The 14,694-nt window shown below is 35.7% G+C and overlaps 1 pseudogene; it reads right to left on the bottom strand.

The window, feature by feature from the left end:
• Window positions 1-13,611: 13,611 nt before the first annotated feature.
• Window positions 13,612-14,252, bottom strand: LOC149184348 (DNA replication licensing factor MCM5 pseudogene; annotated as a pseudogene).
• Between the last annotated feature and the right edge of the window lie 442 nt (window positions 14,253-14,694).

Consider the following 14,694-nt stretch of genomic DNA (forward strand, 5'->3'; position numbering starts at 1 on the left):
GGCTTATAATCCCATGGATTTTATCAACACTCACATTCTCTCAAGTCTAGCATTAAATTGTTGCATTTGATTTTGATCGTTTAATTGTTCCTTTTACATTTTCCATTTCAACTCATATATTCTCATTTTCATTTTTGTAGATGGTTCCAAAGCCATGCTTTTGCATTTTGCAGTCAAGCTTTTGCATTTTCTTGTGTTATACTATTTTAACTTCCCTCCCTATCAAAGTTTCCCGCTTTTTGATGCCTTTCTTAAAATTCATCCAGATCCTTTTGGTTCTCAACTACCGCATTAAAAAAATTGTGTTTACAAAAATGCAATTTTTTTTTAAACTACCTTAATTATATAACATATGGTTCTCAACTATCCTGCCATAAATTCCACTGCATTAATTTTATTTTTTTTTTAATGAATTTTTTTTTAAACTATCTTAATTATATAACATATGTCTAAATTTATTAGATATAGTGTAATTTCAAACTTCTCAAAATTTCAATGATACAAACTAATTTTTATAGTACAGTTATTCTCTTTAATAAAAATAATTTTTAAAATTTTGTATTTTTATTAATTTTATTACGTCCTCTATGAGAGTTGTAGTTGCAAGCTGTGTTGTCCCATAAAATGGAGTAATTGGGTAATTATTTTCCTGGGGTCAATACAAATTCACAAGAGTAAAATGGATTTGATTTAGAGTTTAATAAAATAGGTAAGAGTAAAATGGATTTGATTTAGAGTTTAATAAAATAGGTAGGATTTATACAGGTTTACAACTTTGCATTTAAAAATATATTTCGATTAGCAAAATAAAATGGGATACAGAGTTGCAGTTTTCACTAGAAAAACTTAAATTTGCAAAGGTGACAGAAACTACGGAGAAGGTTTAATACTTAGTCAAACGATTATCACCTTTGCCTTTAATTAAAACCTTAAATTTATAAAGGTGAAAGAAACTATGGAGAACATTTAATAAATATCTAACTATGGAGATGACGAAATTTTTGTATTGATTAAAAAATAATAACGATGGTCAGAAATTCAAATAAATGTTAATAAAGTTTAGTTATTTTATTATTTTTCATCATATTTGTATATGATGGAATTTAGGTTTATGTGATTCATATTTAAATTTTGAGAATTTTTTTTGGTGTTAATCACAACAAATTTCATTTGTTGAAGCGTTTCATTGTCACAATAAGATGAAAAATTAGATAATAACAACGGGTTAAATAGAAAGATAGACTATTCCAACAATTATAATAAAGTAGTCACTTTTAACTAGACCAAAAATTAGAAGAAGGATTATTTTCTTTCTAATTTTGATAACTAAATTATAGATATAATCTTGAAATTAGGATAAGATTGTTATCCAATTCATAACATGAGATTACTTTTGACTCGATTTTAATATATATATATATATTATTATTATTGTAGGGTTTAATTAAAAAGAAATCCCAAAATATATTAGAAATTACCAAAGTCAAGTTTGAATGTAAATATAAAAAATTAAAATAAATTAAATTAAATAACAAAATATAAAAGGAAAGGGACAAAATAAACTAACACAAAGTAAGGGAACAAAGAGAAAGCAATAAACTTCACGGGAGAAATTATAAGAGACCGATTTAGAGAACTTAAAAAGAAATAAAAATTATTTTATTTCTAATTTTTTTTAAAAATGAAGGAGATAAAAATAAAAATAAAAATAAAAATGGGGAATAATAGAAATCGATACAACCAAATGAGATAAGAAAGGAAAATCTACTAAGAGGAAAGGGCAACTGCTAATTTTCCAGTCGTTGTCCCTATTTAGATTACTAGATTTCTATGGCCTCTCTAAACTTACAGTCATGAAAATGAGTAATCATTGCAATAACCGAGGCCTCCTCATTACATCTATTATGCTTTGTCCTTTCGGCATGTTTTGCCAAAGGTGAAGAGTGGGTCGTCCCATGCCTAATATCAACTACGTGCTCAAGGATCTTCTAATTTATGGAGCAGCTTGTTTCACCAATGTAAGGGGTTCCACAAGAACATGGGATAACATATACACATTTCATATCCTTGGGGTCCACTAGGTCTTTAACATATTTTAAGGGGCTTCGAATGGTGTTGATGGGTCTAAAGGTTGAAGGAACATTATGCTTCCTCAGGATTTTAGCAATCTAATCTAAGGTCCCTCAGATGAAAGGGATATGCACCCCTGAAATCTAATCCTTGAGATCTTTCTTAACCTTGGGATCTTTGCTAGCTTTAAGGAAAGCTTTAAGACCCCAATGCCTATTATATGTATTATTAACAAAACAGTTAAGGAGATGGGTTTTCTCTTTAAAAAGGTGGTTTTCATTAGAAATTCTCAATGCACGAGTAGCTAAGGTGTTGAGAACACCTATCTTTTGAGTAGGGAAATGATGTGACTTGGCATGAAGATACTTCTCAGTATGAGTTTTCTTCTGAAATACATGGTGGGAGAAAGAAAGATCGCCCTTCTCCAAAATAAGGACATTAAGGAAAGACAAGCAACCATCAACTTCCTGCTCCATAGTAAACTTTATGGAGTTAGATTGATTGTTGAGATGTTCGAAAAAGAGATCTAACTTATTCTGACCATGAGGCCATATGATGCAAGTGTCATCCATAGATCTTTTCCATAGCTCGGGCTTGAATCGAGACGAGGCCAAGTCTTTGGATTCAAAGTTTTCCATAAAGAAGCTAACTACAATAGGGGACAAGGGGGAGCCCATGGAAACAACACAGGTTTGTTCATATAATTCCCCTTCAAAGTAGGGGAAAGTAGAAGTAAGACAAATCTTGACTAATTTAAAAGCATCGAGATAAGTGAGGCAATTGATGACCTCAAGGGCCTCCTTTATAGGGATTTAGTGTAAAGGGAAACCACATCGAAACTAACAACGTTGTCTCCAGGATCAAACTCCATGTCCCTTAACTCATTGACAAATGATGAAGAGTCTTTAACAAATGACTCTGTAAGGCCAACAAGGGGTTTAAGCTTCAAGGATAAATATTTAGCTAGAAGAGGTTGGCTCTCATATGGTGTTGACAATGGGTCTCAGGGGAGGCCCATCGTTATGGAACTTCGCAAGTCTATAGATCCTAGTTGTGATAGGGCTACTCTCGATGAGATTCTGGCTAAAGGAGCTAACAATGCTACTAGATTTTATAGCTAAAACAATTGTTCTAGAGATCCTCTTCAAGGGATTCTTATTAAGTTTTATGTAGCTCTCATTGTTAGAAAGGTGATCCAACATCTTCTTATGATAATCCTTCTTATCGAGAATTGCTACAACCCCACCCTTATCGACATTCAGAACAACGATGCCTGGTTCTGATTCAAAGATTTGAAGGCATCAAACTCTTCCTTGCTAATGTTGTTCTTGGGGGGTTTTGCTTTCCTAAAGAAAAGAACACAATCTTGTCTTATTATTTCCTCAGTATTATCCGGTAAGCCTCTAATCCCAAGCTCAATGTCACACATAATTTCTTCCACCCATATTTTTTAAGGAGAAAGCGAAAAATTTAAGCCCTTCTCCATAGGACTATAAACGAGATGGGGAAAAAAAAAAAAAAACAAATTGACAACCCTACTACTATTATTATTATTTTCATATTCAAAATAATAAAATTTATTAGGTTTATTACCAAGTTGGAGGGGAAACTAAAGGAAAAAATAAAGAGTTGACTACCCTATTATTATTATTATTTTTATATTCAAAATAATGAAATTTATTATGTCTATTAACAAAGTTACTACGGTTAATAAGACTTAAATGCAGGTAGACCCATGGAGGGGAAACCGATAGCGTTAAGCCCAGCGCTGTTAACCAAGGGGTCCGAAGACATTGAAACACAATCGGCAAAGGAGGAATAAACACCAGGTTTGGAAGGGTCAACGCTTAATGAAGTGGACGTGCTGAGAGGGGAGTGGAGAACGGAGGTCTGCGAAGGGTTACGGGTTCACAGATCGGACGAAAACATAGTCCAGACTGGCCACGACCCCGGGGGATGGTTATAAACCTAGTAAGAGCCATGCCCACAGGCACTGACTACGACCAATTCAAATTCAGGCCAAGAGATGCTTATTTGAATATTTTTTATATATTTGCAAATTAAATTAAACTAGCATTTGCACCAGATGTTGCAAAGGAAACGCCGTAAGGCATAAATTGAAGAACACAAATACAACAAAAGAATATTTTGATAAAGAATAAAAATATATTGAACGCTCAAATCAATGATCCATTAACTGAAACCAGTTAGTAGACATATCTATCAACATTAGGATTATACACAATGATCAAGAAATTTCCCATATACAAACAACACCTTCCACAACAACCTTTTGTCACATTCACTATTCAAAGGAATAAGAAACTTTACTCTGTTCTTTCTTGGGTTCAAAGAAAACTGAAGAGTAACCATGACTATCAAAAAGCAATAAATTAGATGTCACAAGATTAAAGCTAAAGATAAGACAAAAGAATACTAATATGGAATGGAATTTCAACAAAGGGACATGCCATTTTGGAAACATACCCTATAACATGACATAGGTCACAATCAAAAGCTGAAGATGGTCCATGAACCAAAATAGATTTTATATTTTTTATGCCATAACAGGGCCAAAGAAGATTGGTAAGCTAGATACGAAAGGAATTAAAATGTTTAGATATTTGTTTTCACATATTCTAATATGATCCCACTGTAGCAGAGTGAGGTACAAATGTTGGAGAATTCCTAAAACAATCGAGATTTTTTCAATTTTAGGACTCGAACTCAGATAGTCAGATTGTTGCCACTCCTCCTTCCACATTTCCCTGCAGATTTGATTGAATGAGGCTTTCAAGCATCAATGTACCATTACAAGGCACCATGGCCCGTTGGCAGAGAAAGTAAGTTGTGAGTTGAACATCCCATGGCTGAACACTGTGGCAACACCTATCTCCTATGTAGCATGTGCATTAAACTGCAACCCTTGAAAGCACGTTGGCTCCTGAGGAGTAAGGTTACTAACTAATGATTGATCCACATACATGGTGGACCAATTTTTGTTGAAATTTATGATTAAATGGATTGAAATTGTAGAGCCTGATTGGCACTGATGGACTCAGTAACAAATCTCTACTTCACCCTGATTATGCACTATGGGTTTCATATACAATTTCATGGAACAAACAAACAATTTGATTAAAACTGTAGATTGTGATGGTATAGCTGGATTCAGCAATAAACATATACTGCATCCTGATTTCTGCAAGATCATGAAAGTAAACAAATAATTTGGCTGTAATTGTATTTGTAGATTTTGATAGCATAGAAGGATTCAGTAACAAACAACTTACTGCACTTGAATTATGCCAGTTGTGACGTACAATTTTCTCAATCAAAGAAACAAGAATATTTTTAGAAATGAGGGCCAAGGCCGCTATTAAATCCAGATTCTACATAACAGATAGGTAGAGCCAATGCCTTTAAATGAGATTTTTTGGAGTTTCCTAGTGAAAAAATTTGTGGCCAAATCTTGATTTGTGTTGTTTAAACTAGCTTTTTAATTGCATATATAGATTCAGCACCCTCAAAAATCTCTGGGGCACTTTCTTTGTGAAGAGTTCACCTCGAGAGCTTGTGATTTCAATGAATCCCCAACAGATTTTAGACAAATTTAATAAGAAAACATTCCAAAAAATCACATTTAAAAACTATTAGAATCTAAAAATATCTTGCAATCCTAAGAATAAGAGCAAGTTCAAACCATTAACCTTGCTGTTATCTGCCAGATTCCTGATATATATAAAAATGCCCATGGTTGCCCCTATAAACAACATTTGCTCACCTGAAAACAAAGCACTGCTATCAAAGAGAGGGGACATTGCACGAATCACAAACAAACGAAAGAGACTGTTAAACATTGTTGCTTGTTGTAGATTCTGTTTCTTTCTTGCTTGGAGTTATAGTATCTGTCCTTACCTTTGAGTATATTGGTTGTGAGATAAAAAGTGAAGAGAAGCGGAGGACACCATTAAAGCAGCAGTAGCAGAGGAGGTTTCGACTGGGCGACCTGGGAACACGTCCACATTACTCTAAACTCTTGATCTCTCCATTAGTCCTGTGAATGTGTTGCAAGGTCACCCCAGTCGAGCCTGCTCTGTCACATTTATTCATGTGACCCAATATGCAGGGGAAACCCTTTCTAAAACTGCGTCAATGAATGTCTCTAATTTATAATTTATTGAAATGAGATTGATAGAGAAGGAGAAAGGAACTAAAATCTGGTAGTACACGCAGTACACGTGAAGTGCAGATATGGCCCTGAGATTTATGTTGAGTTAGGTCGAAATTAGATGGTTTCACACACTGTCGGTGGAAGGAATGGAAGGGCTTAATCTCCTCCATATTTAGGTTGAAAGGACAGTTGCCACGATGGGAGGTCAGTATGAAATTGCAATGTATGGAATGTAGTCCAGTACTATTTTTACCAGAAAAATTGAACAGTACAAACAATAATACTTTATTATAATAATAGAAAGAATTGAAGTATAGTAAGGTTTGAAGGTGTCAAAGCCAGTGTGAATGCTGACATGTCTAACAGTGACTATTGAGACTATGACATTAGCCAGGGACTTGCACACCAAAACCCAAAACCAGTTTCTGGCCCGATAAATCTTTTGTTCATGGATGATATGTTATAAATCATATACATTTCACAACTTGCTTGACCACGGCAAGATAAGCACCGTACCTACCTAATGTATAAAAGAAGACTGATAAGCAGGAGGAGGGGCAGGAAGTCCACTGCCAAAGTGATGGTTGCTATAATTAGTAGAGGAATTGTAAGAACCGTGCTCTAATATGTCTGATTTTGAGTCTGAGTCAGTAAAGAAAAATGCTCAAATGTAACTATGTGCTCCTTCAGCAACCATGATGTCATGGTGACTTGGGAGCTCCACAGGCAATTTTTGAATTTCTAACCATTACATTAACCCACTTGCAACTTCTCTCGGTAATTCTTTCCTCGCATCTCTATTAGACACTTAATAGACATTTTAACATAGGATAATGTATAAAACACAGGGAGAAAATCAAGGTGTACAATGGAATTTATTGTGAGTATTAAAATGTTTAGATATTTGTTTTCAGATATTCTAATATAATCCCACTGTAGCAGAGTGAGGTACAAATGTTGGCGAATTCCTAAAACAAAAAATACTTGTGCCATTTTGACTTCTTTTGAAGTTGAAAATTCTTCGGAGAAAGACTAATTTCGAGATTTTTTCAATTTTAGGACTCGAACTCAGATAGTCAGATTGCTACCACTCCTCCTTCCATATTTCCCTGCATATTTGATTCAATGAGGCCTTCAAGCATCAATGTCCCATTACAAGGCACCATGGCCCGTTGGCAGAGAAAGTAAGTTGTGAGCTGAACATCCCATGGCTGAACACCGTGGCAGCACCTATCTCCTATGTAGCATGTGCATTAAACTGCAACCCTTGAAAGCACGTTGGCTCCTGAGGAGTAGGGTTACTGACTAATGATTGATCCACATACATGGTGGACCAATTTTTGTTGAAATTTATGATTAAATGGATTGGAATTTTAGAGCCTGATTGGCACTGATGGACTCAATAACAAATATCTACTTCACCCTGATTATGCACTGTGGGTTTCATATACAATTTCATGGAACAAACAAACAATTTGATTAAAACTCTAGATTGTGATGGTATAGCTGGATTCAGCAATAAACATATACTGCATCCTGATTTCTGCGAGATCATGAAAGTAAACAAATAATTTCGCTGTAATTGTATTTGTAGATTTTGATAGCATAGAAGGATTCAGTAACAAACAACTTACTGCACTTGAATTATGCTAGTTGTGACATACAATTTTCTCAATCAAAGAAACAAGAATATTTTTAGAAATGAGGGCCAAGGTCGCTATTAAATGCAGATTCTACATAACAGATAGGTAGAGCCAATGTCTTTAAATGAGATTTTTTGGAGTTTCCTAATGAAAAAATTTGTGGCCAAATCTTGATTTGTGTTGTTTAAACTGGCTTTTTAATTGCATATATAGATTCAGCACCCTCAAAAATCTCTGGGGCACTTTCTTTGTGAAGAGTTCACCTAGACAGCTTGTGATTTCAATGAATCCCTAGCAGATTTTAGACAAATTTAATAAGAAAACTTTCCAAAAAATCACATTTAAAAACTATTAGAATCTAAAAATATCTTGCAATCCTAAAAATAAGAGCAAGTTCAAACCATTAACCTTGCTGTTATCTGCCAGATTCCCGATATATATAAAAATGCCCATGGTTGCCCCTATAAACAACATTTGCTCACCTGAAAACAAAGCACTGCTATCAAGGAGAGGGGAGACTGCACGAATCACAAACAAACGAAAGAGACTGTTAAAAATTGTTGCTTGTTGCAGATTTTGTTTCTTCCTTGCTTGCAGTTATAGTATCTATCCTTACCTTTGGGTATATTGGCTGTGAGATAAGAAGTGAGGAGAAGCAGAGGACACCATTAAAGCAGCAGTAGCAGAGGAGGTTTCGATTGGGGCGACCTGGGAACACATCCACATTACTCTAAACTCTTGATCTCTCCATTAGTCCTGTGAATGTGTTGCAAGGTCACCCCAGTCGAGCCTGCTCTGTCTCATTTATTCATGTGAGCCCAATATGCAGGGGAAACCCTTTCTGAAACTGCGTCAATGAATGTCTGTAATTTATAATTTATTGAAATGAGATTGATAGAGAAGGATAAAGGAACCGAAATCTGGTAGTACAAGCAATACACGTGAAGTGCATATATGGCCCTGAGATTTATGTTGAGTTAGGTCAGTATGAAATTGCAATGTATGGAATGTAGTCCAGTACTATTTTTACCAGAAAAAATTGAATAGTACAAACAATAATACTTTATTATAATAATAGAACGAATTGAAGTATAGTAAGGTTTGAAGGTGTCAAAGCCAGTGTGAATGCTGACGTGTCTAACAGTGACTATTGAGACTATGACATTAGCCAGGGACTTGCACACCAAAACCCAAAACTAGTTTCTGGCCCGATAAATCTTTTGTTCATGGATGATATGTTATAAATCATATACATTTCACAACTTGCTTGACCACGGTAAGATAAGCACCGTACCTACCTAATGTATAAAAGAAGACTGATAAGTAGGAGGAGGGGCAGGCAGTCCACTGCCAAAGCGATGGTTGCTGTAATTAATAGAGGAATTGTAAGAACCGTGCTCTAATATGTCTGATTTTGAGTCTGAGTCAGTAAAGAAAAATGCTCAAATGTAACTATGTGCTCCTTCAGCAACCATGATTTCATGGTGACTTGGGAGCTTCACAGGTAATTTGTGAATTTCTAACCATTACATTATCCCACTTGCAACTTCTCTCGGTAATTCCTTCCTTGCATCTCTATTAGATACTTAATAGACATTTTAACATAGGATAATGTATAAAACACAGGGAGAACATCAAGGTCTACAATGGAATTTATTGTGAGTATTAAAATGTTTAGATATTTGTTTTCAGATACTCTAATATAATCCCACTGCAGTAGAGTGAGGTACAAATGTTAGAGAATTCCCAAAACAAAAAATACTTGTGCCATTTTGACTTCTTTTTAAGTTGGAAATTCTTCAGAGAAATAATCCCAACAACAATGTTAAGATACACACAATAATCCCAAAATAGAGACATCCAGTTATGCCACTCTAGTAAGATCACCTGAAATATCACATAGAAAACAGCCACAAACCAAGGATCGCCCATGTGGCATGGCACTGAAACCGTTTACAATGTTAGTAACAAAATGAGGAAGGATACTATGGCATTAGCCAGGGACTTGCACACCAAAACCAGTTTCTGGCCTAATAAATCTTTTGTTCACGGATGATATGTTATAAACCATATACATTTCACACTTTGCATACGTATAGAAGTTCAGTTCGGCTAAACTTAACAGAAAGGAAGTATATCTCTAGCTGATAATGACAACTCTTCCATGTTACACTTAAGCTCAGTACCTTGTAAGGATTTTGTGGTAGAGGGTGCAGATTTGTGTAATAGTAGATAAAAATAAACTCTCTAATACCATTTTTAAATATTTCTAATAAATTTTTATATTTCTAAATCAAATTCCATGAATTTGCCAGAATTCTTAATTCCATTGCTAATTTGTAAATAGTTGCACACATATGTTATTGCAGTTTAGGGTGGGATAACTGTGTACACTGTTCCAGGTGGGAGAAATCTGTGCATAGATTGATAAAGGAAAAAAAAACCACTTGCTATTCAGAAAAAATACCAAAAAAGGTCGTGAAAATAAATTAATATAAATACATACTCGCCTTGATTTTTTAACCATTAAAAAAAATTAGCATTTATTTTTGTTCAATATAATATAAAATAACAAACAAACATCTTCAATGAAACGAGATTCGAAAGAAGGAAAATCTTGAATTTGAAACTATGTGGCATGTAAGTTGTCTGAAATTTGAATATACAAACTGAAATTAATGAACATCAGTGACATTATTTCGTCAAATCTCTACTCGTTGGAAGCCAATGCACAATATATTCATTCACAAATTCCAAATATAGTCAAAGGACACACAATAAACAGACCAAACGCAGAAGCTAGTCTTCCACAATTTTCAAGTATTGATATCATTATCTGATTGGATACTCAAAGTAGAAAAATAAACAGATACATTCAAACTATTCACGTTTAGTGCAAATATGTAAAATGCAAAAGGGCAACCCTTACACTACAAGGTGGGTCAGTGCATCTCAAGAACTGAACCAATAAGAAGCAACCCTCGTAGCCACAATAATGACCCACATTCAAACCCTGGAGGCATAAAGCCTTGATCTTGTGTATTATTTAGTTGAGTTTGATGACCATGACCACATGTTAAGTGACAATGGTGGTGTAAGAAACAGTCTCTTATTCAGTTTGTGAACCCTACCGAGATCATGTGGAGTTGGGTTTCATAAATCTAAAAATGAGAGAAATGAAGACATAAATGGTACAAGAAACAGGTGTCTTATTAAGTTATTCAGGCTGTGGGCTTTACTGCAATAATGCAGAGTTGAGGTTTACAACTCACCATGCATCAAAAAACAAGAGAGAATTAAGGACGAATGGTACAAGAAGCAGGTATTTTATTCAAGTTGTGGGCTTTACTGCAGTAATGTGGAGTTGGGGTTCCTTTTTACCTACAGATCCAAGAATAAAATAAAAAGGAATGAGGGCACGGATGGTACAAGAAATATGCACTTTTTTCAAGTTGTGGGCTTTACTGCAATAATGCAGATTTATGAAAGAACGGTACAAGAAACAGGTCTTTTATTCAGGTTGTGGGCTTTACTGTGATCATGCGAAGTTGGGATTCTTTTTCTCTCACAGAGCTATACAAAGGGCAGGAATGAGGACAAGTATGGTACAAAAAATTGTTCCTATTTATTCAAGCTATGTACTTTACTTCAATAATGCAGATTCATAAGGCTGTTTAACTTCACTTCAATAATGCAGATTCATATAAGGATGGTATAAGAAACACGTCTCTTAATCAGGTTGTCGGTTCTATTGCAACCATGAGAGTTGGGGTTACGGTTCATGAGCTCCATACCACTATCTTGAGTTCTACGACAATATTGCATTATTTGTATTTACCTGGCACCGTGAGACAGCACAGTCTACAGTGTTGCTTATCTTAATAAAATGTCATTGGTGGGAACTTATTCATTTAGACAAATTTTTTGTCTTGTTCTAGAAGACTACCCTTCTCAGGCATTTCCTCCCAAGTTTCTAGTCTGGTTATTACTATCCTCGGTCTTCAATTCGTCCTTCTTCCTTAAGGCTTAAACTACAGAAAACGGTCTTGTACATCAAAGTACCATTGGTCCTTCTTCCTTAAACTACAGATAACAGTCTTGTACATCAAAATACCATTGCTAAACGATGTTGCTGTAAATCAAACAGGTGGGCTACAGTGAAAATGGTTAATTAACTTAACAGAGTACTTTCATCATAGTGCATTACATTTATATGTGCTCTAATAATAACAGCAATAGGTATCCAGTACCTAGCAGATGCAATGGCATAGAACCAACAGCTGACACATTGTCTCTTCTTCCTATGCAGAAGAATATAAGAAACTCAAAATGGATTGGAAACATATACTTGTACGCAGCTTTCAGCTTTTCAAACAAGAGTGTTGGTAGCTCACATATTTATATTCAACTTTTTGGTAATGACAAAATCCAATAGATGGACAGAGGAGGAAACTGCACAATAATAACACAAATTCTGATATGAACTGTTGCTCAGTAAATTGCATTGATTCAAATACTTAAAGCTAAGTGATTACATAGACTCAAACTTGCTAAGAACAAAGATACTAATCTTAACTCATGTGTGATTGACACTTCGCAGTCTCTTGTAAGAGTTGCTGTCATATTCTAATTTTTTTCCAGCTCAGTTGAAGAGGTAGCACTTGGAATATCTGTAGTACATAGTTTTGTTCAGAATTGAACCATAGAAATCTTGAAGACCAAACCTCTCCACTTAACTATTAAACCAGATTTTCGAAACTAAACTCTCATACTCTACCTATCTGTGTGATTCACTGAGAGCAACATCAGAAAATGGTGATCAGAAAATGGTGAACTGAGATCCATCCTATAAAACAAACCATAAGAAATTGAAATGCATGTAACAGTGGAAAGAAAGTAGCAGAGAAAACTTATGTGAAAATGCATACTTGTTTGACTAGTTGCAGAGTCTAATAGCGAGGAGTAAGCATGACTTGGTTTGGGAGGAGGGACCTCGTAAGCATGACTTGATTTGGGAGGAGGGACCTCGTAAGCATGACTTTACCACGATATTTATCATAATAAAACTGCCTCTTGTGTCGAGACCATTATAGAAAAGCCTTTTGGAAGGATGCCTGTTGAAGAAAATAAACTTTACACAAAACTGGCACTGCCTAGCCGCGACCCTCTGTTAGGGTCCTAACAGTATCAGATCACTCATCTTTAACTTTACACTTTGCGAACTATGACACGCCTTTCTCTCTTGTATTCCACTTCATCCCTTTGATGCATGATAAGGAGAGCTCTTCGAACCTGAAATGAACAAATCAGCCCACTTGGTGAAAACCATGGCTATGATATCATTACTTCAGAGAAGCTGTAAACAACCTATCATATCATTACTTAAGAGAGGCTGTAAACAACATCATTAGCAAGGTTCTATAGGTGACGAAAGCCATTTCTCCCCGTGATATACATTGCCTGTTGCGCAAACTACCCATAAAATGATCTACGGGTAAGCAATATAACTCCAATATTGAGCTAGCTAACAAAACTAATTATAGAAGTAACATGTACTGACATTGGAAAATTATAATAATAAAATAGTCACTGCCGAAACTCAACAATATAATGAGTGTTGTAATTCTTACAGTTGATTCATTCAACCCCATTCTGACCATATCATCAATCAGACGCCTCTCAGATACGTTGATGCCGATTCCCATCCGTCTCTTTATTTGTGTCTCAACTTGCTGTTACAAGCATGTGGCACTAGCATGAGCAACCATCAATTTTCTTTATTGTTGCAAATCAAAGACCATGACATAGTTCGCAAGCATAGCAGGCTTTTGGTTTGAAGAAAGAATCCACAAATATAGCTGTTCTTACTTGCTAGATTAGATGAGACGCGTACCTGAATTTCACTTCTCATTTCTGGTGTCAAACTTATTTGTTCAGAAATGCCAGAGCGTGCAACATCCATAGTAGAAACATTGAAAAGCCTCAAAGCTTCTGTGACATGTTCCTCTGTTGCTACAGTTGACCTGCATTAAAAACAATATTTTCAATTTTTCAGATGCAATCTGACTAAGGAAATCGATTGACTTTGATTAACAATAATGCATACATTGAAAAATTACAAAATAATGCTGGGACTACTCACAATTGCATCTTTGCAATGGACTCGCTTAATCGAATAATAGCTTCTAACTGCCTCACTGTTATAGGTATGGCAGGAGAATCTCCACTTTCATGAGCCTGTTGGCGCATTTGCTGAAAATTCCAGACATAATACCGATGATTCCACAATCAAAAACCGATTGAAAGTATTTTTTTTGGAAAACTCATATTTCCCATCCAGAAAAACGACCCACAAACAAATGAGAGTACCTGTCTAATCCTAACATAGTTATAGACCTTGGCCCTCATGTCGTCGCCCAGAAGGATATTAGAGGGCTTCAGATCTCTGTGAATGAAGCTCGTCCGTGCAAGGCTGTGCAGGTACTCAACTCCGCGGGCGACATCGAGGGCAAAGCTAAGCCTCTGTTTCCATTCTAGCGGCCTCAGCCAGGCCGCCGCCCATTCAAACGACTCAGCGGCCCCTGGGGCATATACTCGTACACCAGCATCTTCTCCCCACTGTCGATACAGTACCCAAGGAGAGGAAGCCGATGCGCTGCTCAGGCAGTTAAGGAGTTGCAGCTGATCCAACTACTCAAGATGGCTCAATCGTCTAACATATCATCTAATGGTGCACAGTAATGACACGTAGGCAGAGAGCAAAGTTAATTTCAGTGGGGAACGCCTTACGGCGTAATTAATATGGTT

This window comes from Pinus tabuliformis, chromosome 3_2, assembly GCF_031772625.1.
Source record: "Pinus tabuliformis cultivar Carrire ecotype Pingquan chromosome 3_2, CPIR1, whole genome shotgun sequence".
Taxonomy (NCBI): Eukaryota; Viridiplantae; Streptophyta; class Pinopsida; order Pinales; family Pinaceae; genus Pinus; species Pinus tabuliformis.